Source organism: Rhipicephalus microplus, unplaced genomic scaffold (genome assembly GCF_043290135.1).
Source record: "Rhipicephalus microplus isolate Deutch F79 unplaced genomic scaffold, USDA_Rmic scaffold_211, whole genome shotgun sequence".
Taxonomy (NCBI): domain Eukaryota; kingdom Metazoa; phylum Arthropoda; class Arachnida; order Ixodida; family Ixodidae; genus Rhipicephalus; species Rhipicephalus microplus.
In genome coordinates this window covers 172,501-180,000 of record NW_027464782.1, presented here as the reverse complement: position 1 = coordinate 180,000, position 7,500 = coordinate 172,501, and the positions used below count along the sequence as shown (strand labels likewise).

Genomic DNA, 7,500 nt, shown 5'->3' with positions numbered 1-7,500 from the left:
ACCGTGGCGTCGCGGTTCACCACGGCGGGCGGGTCGGTCTCCTCCGCATAAAAAGGGGGACCCCCGCTTTTTGTTCCACGAAATCGCACAAGCTTTTTTCGCATCCACGGTTTGCCACCGCACACCAAAATGCCGATCCGGCTGCCTACTTTAGCCAACAGGTGGAGCCAGGCGCGCCGTACTTGCGCGGCACTTCCCACGTCCACCGAAGTCGGTGCCAAGGACCACTTCCGGCGCCGGAGCCGCGTACGAGCCTACTCGAGGCAGAAGAACGAAGCCAGCAAGGGCCTGGCCGCAAGTGCGTTCAATTGTCGGGACGTCCAAGTCCCTCGTTCTTCCGTGCTTCCTCTTTCGGCAAGTCGTTGCGGCACCTTCCCAAAGCGCGCAGACCCGCTAATCGCGACGAGCGCGACGTGGCCGTGCCGCCTTTCCCTCGGCAGCAAGCAAAACGCCTGGCAACGTCGACGCTCCCCTAACCGCGATCTCGCACCGTGTTTCGTGTGGCGAATTCAAAAGCCGGCCGGCGCTGCTGCAACCATTACGGTCGGTACGCATACGCCGCGGAGGGCGGGACGGTCATCGGAGCGTGCGGTTCCTCCATCGAGTACTGCGCACCTCGGCCGTCGCATCGCCGTGCCATGACCGGCCGCGCGTCAACGCGAACCGGTGCCAGCGAGATCCCTCGCCTGCAAGAACCGACCGGCAGCCTCCGTCACCCGAGGACGCGGAGGCGCTTGCCGCGGACGGCGGGACGGTATGCACTGGTGCACAGCGGACCCGTCACATCGCCAGTTCCTTGACCGACCGCCGACGCTTGTGCCGTTCCTCTCGTACTTGGCAGTCGCCGCGCGATTGTCGGGTCTCGTTCTTGCACGCTCGAACGGTCGGGAGGGCACTCGGCTGGCGTTTCGGGAACGCGCAGCCTCGCCTTCTACCGACGTAACCACGACTCGCCGTTCGCGCTCCGCCGCTCCTGTTTACAGTACTAGGCGGTCCCGCAGCGGTCGGGTCGCGCATTTCGAGCGCTTCGAGCCACGGTGCAGTGGCGGGTCGAAAGCCGACCTATGAGTGCGTTGCGCCGTTTGTACCCGCGTCCGCCACCTGGCCGACCGTCCAAGGTCGCGGTGTTGGCGTCCGCTGGGCGCAACAATTTGTCACGGGGTGCCGCTCCACATTCAGGCAGCCCCGTGGGGAAAAGCCGACCCCGCGTCCAAACGGGGTCAGCGGCAGAAAGTGTCGGGCGCAGACGCAGCTGAGGCGCTCACCCTTCACAATCCGTTAATGATCCTTCCGCAGGTTCACCTACGGAAACCTTGTTACGACTTTTACTTCCTCTAAATGATCAAGTTTGGTCATCTTTCCAACAGACCGGCGCAACCGAAAGGCCGCGCCGGACATCGGTCCGAAGACCTCACTAAATCATTCAATCGGTAGTAGCGACGGGCGGTGTGTACAAAGGGCAGGGACGTAATCAACGCGAGCTTATGACTCGCGCTTACTGGGAATTCCTCGTTCAAGGGGAACAATTGCAAGCCCCTATCCCAATCACGAAAGAAGTTCCACGGGTTACCCAGTCTTTTCAGACAGGGATAAAGACACGCTGCTTCCTTCAGTGTAGCGCGCGTGCGGCCCCGGACATCTAAGGGCATCACAGACCTGTTATTGCTCTGTTTCGTGCGGCTAGGAGCCGCTTGTCCCTCTAAGAAGGTTGTAAGGTGCTGGGAACCCCGCACCTATTTAATAGGCTAGAGTCTCGTTCGTTATCGGAATTAACCAGACAAATCGCTCCACCAACTAAGAACGGCCATGCACCACCATCCACCGAATCAAGAAAGAGCTCTCAATCTGTCAATCCTCCCAGTGTCCGGGCCGGGTAAGTTTTCCCGTGTTGAGTCAAATTAAGCCGCAGGCTCCACTCCTGGTGGTGCCCTTCCGTCAATTCCTTTAAGTTTCAGCTTTGCAACCATACTTCCCCCGGAACCCAAATACTTTGGTTTCCCGGAAGCTGCCCGCCGAGTCATTTGAGTAACTCAGGCGGATCGCTGGTTGGCATCGTTTATGGTCAGAACTAGGGCGGTATCTGATCGCCTTCGAACCTCTGACTTTCGTTCTTGATCAATGAAAACATTCTTGGCAAATGCTTTCGCAGTAGTTCGTCTTGCGACGGTCCAAGAATTTCACCTCTAGCGCCGCAATACGAATGCCCCCGTCCGTCCCTCTTAATCATTACCTCGTATTCCAAAAACCAACAGAACAGAAACGAGGTCTTGTTCTATTATTCCATGCAAGTTTATTCAGGCGACTCGCCTGCGTTGAGCACTCTAATTTTTTCAAAGTAAAAGCACCGGCCATCTCGAGGCACACAATGAAGTGCACCAAGAAAGAACCGGCATGATGTTCAGTCCGAGCCGTCGCATCGGGTAGATGCACTACTCGTCTGGAACTGAGATCCAACTACGAGCTTTTTAACCGCAGCAGCTTTAGTATACGCTATTGGAGCTGGAATTACCGCGGCTGCTGGCACCAGACTTGCCCTCCAATTGATCCTCGTTAAAGGATTTAGAGTGTACTCATTTCAATTACGGGGCCTCAAAAGAGTCCCGTATTGTTATTTTTCGTCACTACCTCCCCGTGCCGGGAGTGGGTAATTTGCGCGCCTGCTGCCTTCCTTGGATGTGGTAGCCGTTTCTCAGGCTCCCTCTCCGGAATCGAACCCTGATTCTCCGTTACCCGTAACAACCATGGTAAGCAAGTAACCTACCATCGAAAGTTGATAAGGCAGACACTTGAAAGAAACGTCGCCGGCTCGTGGCCATGCGATCAGCACAAAGTTATCCAGAGTCACCACACAATACGGGCCGAAACCCGATCGATCTTGGTCTAATAAAAGCACCCGTTACCCAAAGGGCTCCAGGCTCACTGCATGTATTAGCTCTAGAATTGCCACAGTTATCCAAGTAGGAAGAAACGATCTAAGGAACCATAACTGATTTAATGAGCCATTCGCGGTTTCGCCTTATTTCGGCATGTACTTAGACATGCATGGCTTAATCTTTGAGACAAGCATATGATTACTGGCAGGATCAACCAGGTAATCGTTCGACTGCGCGTCCGTCCTCGCCTTCGGCGGGCCGGACGCAGTCTGTGTGCGGCGGAGGCCACCTTCAGGCGCCCCAACACGCTTATTTTGCACTCCGAGATGACGGCGTTCGAGCTCGCTACGGCACAACCTTCCCGAAAGACGAGTGGGAGCCGTGCGGCAAGAAGCACGTTCATGCTCGCTCTTTTTCGTTGCATCGACTCGGTCGCGCCGTGCGGGTTGCCCAAGCCCGCTGCACTGTCGGTGGACCGGCCGGAACTAGCAACGGAGCCGAGACTGCAAAGCCGCCAGACGACGGGTCACGCCCGCGTCTTCGGCGCTTTCGCATCTGAATCGCCCGAGGACGACACGGAACACACCTCGATATCGTGGTAAAACGGCACCGTCCCACAAACCAGCCCCTAACGCATCAAGCGGATGAGGCTGCAGACGACTGCCGTGGATTCCCCTGGAGCAGACCCGAGGACACGCTTGACGAGGCCGAAGCCCGCCGCATATCAGACACCCGGTCGCTTTCGCGTACGCCGCTCACGAGAACCCCCACATAATAGCAGCGATAAGTACCCAGACCTCCTTGGGCACTAATACGAGCGTACTCGAGAAAATTTCACCGCGGGTGTGCCCCGAAACGTGTGGCACGTTGAGCGTGCCACAAGTCTACGTCGCTCTCAAACCCGCAGAGGTCGTAGAATTTGCGACCCTGCTCACGAAATTCCCACCGAGGATACGGCCGCAAACGTACCGCACCTTGGGTAGGCCACGAGTTTGTGCAACACTACGCTGACGGCACAGCACCGAGGTCGTACGCGCACGCACGGGAAAATTCCGCCGCGGTTTCTGCCGAAAACGTGAGGCACCACGACTCTCCGCAAGTTCGCGTCGACTGCGAAAGACCGAAGTCGTGAACGACGTGTCCGCTACTCGCTGCCGACACGCTGGACACCAAACGTACAACGACTCGACGGCGTCGTAGAGGCCCACGACGCGGTTTTCCTTAACGACGTCTCGGCGTGGCACCGACAGGTTAGAACGGCGGACCAACGTTCCCTGTCCGCCGTTCGGCTCAGTCGAAGGGCTCGGCGACTTCGGCAACGCTGCGAAGCCGCACGGTGACGCACGCCATGTCCCCATTTTTTTTTTGTCTTTCTGCGTCTGCCGGGGTGCCCCTATAATAGCAGCGATATGCACCCAGACCGCCGTGGGTCGCTCGCCCCGGCTGACGTGGTTTTTCGTACTCCTGCGGCGGTCGCCGTCAAGCACGTCCAAATACGCTACTTTCGTGGGCGCATTCACGCTCTTTCGCTTCGCCGGAGTGCCAGCACTCACTCTGCCAAAAACGGCGAACATCCGAGCGGCGGTTCCCACTTTTGCGTCGGCGTCGCAAACCCCGCCCCAGCAGACGAGGTTTGCCGTACTCGTGCGACGGTGGCCGGCGGGCACGTCGAAAGACGCCGATATCGTGCGCGAATTGGCGCACCTTGGCTTCACCAGAGTGCCGCCACTGACTCCTCCAAAAACGGCGAAGATCCGAGCGGCGCTTCCCACTTTCGCATCGGCGTCCCGAACTCCGCCCCGGCTGACGCGGTTTACCGTACTCGTGCGACGGTCGCCGGCGAGCACGTGGAAAGACGCCGATATCGTGCCCGAATCGGCTCCGTTCGGCTTCGCCGGAGTGCCAGCACTGGCTCGGCGAAAGACGACGAACATCCGAGCGACGGTTCTCACTATTGCGTACGCGTCGCAAACCCCGCCCCGGCAGACGCACTTTGCCGTACTCGTGCGACGGTCGCCGGCGAGCACGTAGAAAGACGCCGATATCGTGCCGGAATCGGCCCCGTTTGGCTTCGCCGGAGTGCCAGCACTCACTCGGCCACAAACGGCGAACATCCGAGCGGCGGTTCCCACTTAGCCGTCGGCGTCCCGAACTCCGCCCCGGCAGACGCGGTTGCCGAGCTCGTGCGACTAGCGACCGCGAAGCCGTCTCGCGACGCCGCTTTCGTGCGCGGCTCCCACTGCGACCTGGGTCACCCGAGGTCGACGAGCAAAAAAGAATGTCGAAAAAATTTTTTTTTTTTTGCGTCTGCCGGGGTGCCCCTATAATAGCAGCGATAAGCACCCAGACCGCCATGGGTCGCTCGCCCCGGCTGACGTGGTTTTTCGTTTTCCTGCGGTGGTCGTCGTCAAGCACGTCCAAACACGCCACTTTCGTGGGCGCATTCGCGCTCTTTCGCTTCGCCGGAGTGCCAGCACTCACTCTGCCAAAAACGGCCAACATCCGAGCGGCGGTTCCCACTTTTGCGTCGGCGTCGTAAACCCCGCCCCGGCAGACGCGGTTTGCCCTACTCGTGCGACGGTCGCCGGCGAGCGCGTCGAAAGACGCCGATATCGTGCGCTAATTGGCGCTCCTTGGCTTCTCCGGAGTGCCGCCACTCACTCCTCCAAAAACGGCGAAGATCCGAGCGGCGTTCTCCACTTTCGCATCGGCGTCCCGAACTCCGCCCGGGCTGACGCGGTTTACCGTACTCGTGCGACGGTCGCCGGCGGGCACGTCGAAAGACGCCGATATCGTGCCGTAATCGGCCCCGTTTGGCTTCGCCCGAGTGCCAGCACTCACTCGGCCAAAAACGGCGAACATCCGAGCAGCGTTTCCCACTTTCGCATCGGCGTCCCGAAGCCCGCCCCGGCAGACGCGGTTTGCCCTACTCGAGCGACGGTCGCCGGCGATCACGTCGAAAGGCGCCGAATTCGTGCACGAATCGATGCTTCTTGGTCTCGCAGGAGGGCCGCCACTCACTCCTGCAAAAACGGCGAAGATCCGAGTTGCGCTTCCCACTTTTTCGTCGGCGTCCCGAACTACGCCCCGGCTGACGCGGTTTACCGTACTCGTGCGACGGTCGCCGGCGGGCACTTCAAAATACGCCGATTTCGTGGGCGCATTCACGCTGTTTCGCTTCCCCGGAGTGCCAACACTCACTCTGCCGAAAGCGGCGATCATCCGAGCGGCGGTTCCCACTTTTGCGTCGGCTTCGCAAACGGCGCCCCGGCAGACGCGCTCGTGCGACGTACTCGTGCGACGGTCGCCGGCGAGCACGTCGAAAGACGCCGATATCGTGCTCGAATCGACCCCGTTTCGCTTCGCCGGAGTGCTGCCAGTCACGGCGCAGAAAACGGCGAACAAGTGTTTTTTTTTTTCCTAGAATTTGTGTTATAGAAGGCACATTTGATATCGGACGATAATTTTCAACTTTATCACGCGCACCGATTTTCGTGTAGAGGTTTGCAAGTTTATGGGAATTTCTCCACTTGGAATAATGCGATTTAGTAGTACTACGAGAACTTCATGGATGTACTCAAGGGTACGGGGCAAGTCAGTTACGTCAACACCTGCAGATTTTTTACACTTCAAACTGAAAATTGTTGGTTGTGAGTCCTCGTGTGATATTAAAGGCCGATTCGCTAACACATAGAACAAAGAAAGAAAGGAAGAAAAAACGCCCGCGCTCGCTCAAGAAACCTGGGTTCGCAACAAGTGGCAACAACAAGCAACCGAGCGAGTGCGCCAAAACCCGTGGCGGCCGAACAAACGCGAAGTCCCAACCGCGTCAGCCGGGGCGGCACGGGACAGGAAAAATCACTTCAGCCGGGGCGGCGGGGCACCGAATAAACCTCGTCACCTCGTCGCAGGATAAAAGAGGAAACAAAAAGTCTAAACAGCGTCTGCTGGAGCGAATGCGTAATAAAACAACAACAACAACAAAAAAAAAAACACCCGCGCTCAAGAAGTCTGCAATCACCACAAAAGGCGACTGTGACCGAGCAGCGTCAGCCGGGGCCGTGCGGAAACGGAAAAACCGCGACTACCGGGGCGTCGAGGCACCGAAAAATCCACTTCAGCCGCGGCGAAAAAAAAAACAAAAAGAAAGACGGAGGGGGGGGGGACCACGTCTGCCGGGGCGAAGGAAAAAAAAACGCGTCTGCCGGGGCGAGCCCGGGTGCGGCACCACCGGGAAAACTGTGGCAAACAGACATGGCGATCGAGTGAGTGGGCCGCCAGCCAGGCTCAGCCAAAAAGTGCAAAGTCCGAACCGTGTCAGCCGGGGCGACGCAAAAACCGCGTCAGCCGGGGCGGCGCGAAAACCGCGTCAGCCGGGGCGGCACGAAACCGCGTCAGCCGGGGCGGCGCGAAAACTGCGTCAGCCGGGGCGGCGCGAAAACCTCGTCAGCCGGGGCGAGCGAAAAGGGGGGGGGGAACCACGTCTGCCGGGGCGAAAGAAAAAAAAAACGCGTCTGCCGGGGCGAGCCCGGGTGCGGCACCACCGGGAAGACTGTGGCAAACAGACATGGCGATCGAGTGAGTGGGCCGCCAGCCAGGCTCAGCCCAAAAAGTGCTAAGTCCGAAC

At 58.8% G+C, this 7,500-nt stretch overlaps 1 non-coding gene across 1 annotated transcript; it reads right to left on the bottom strand.

Annotated features, from left to right (window-relative positions):
* Positions 1–1,279: 1,279 nt before the first annotated feature.
* On the bottom strand, positions 1,280–3,094 carry LOC142792304 (small subunit ribosomal RNA). The gene has a single exon (XR_012890824.1). It is a non-coding gene; the product is annotated as a small subunit ribosomal RNA (ribosomal RNA).
* Between the last annotated feature and the right edge of the window lie 4,406 nt (positions 3,095–7,500).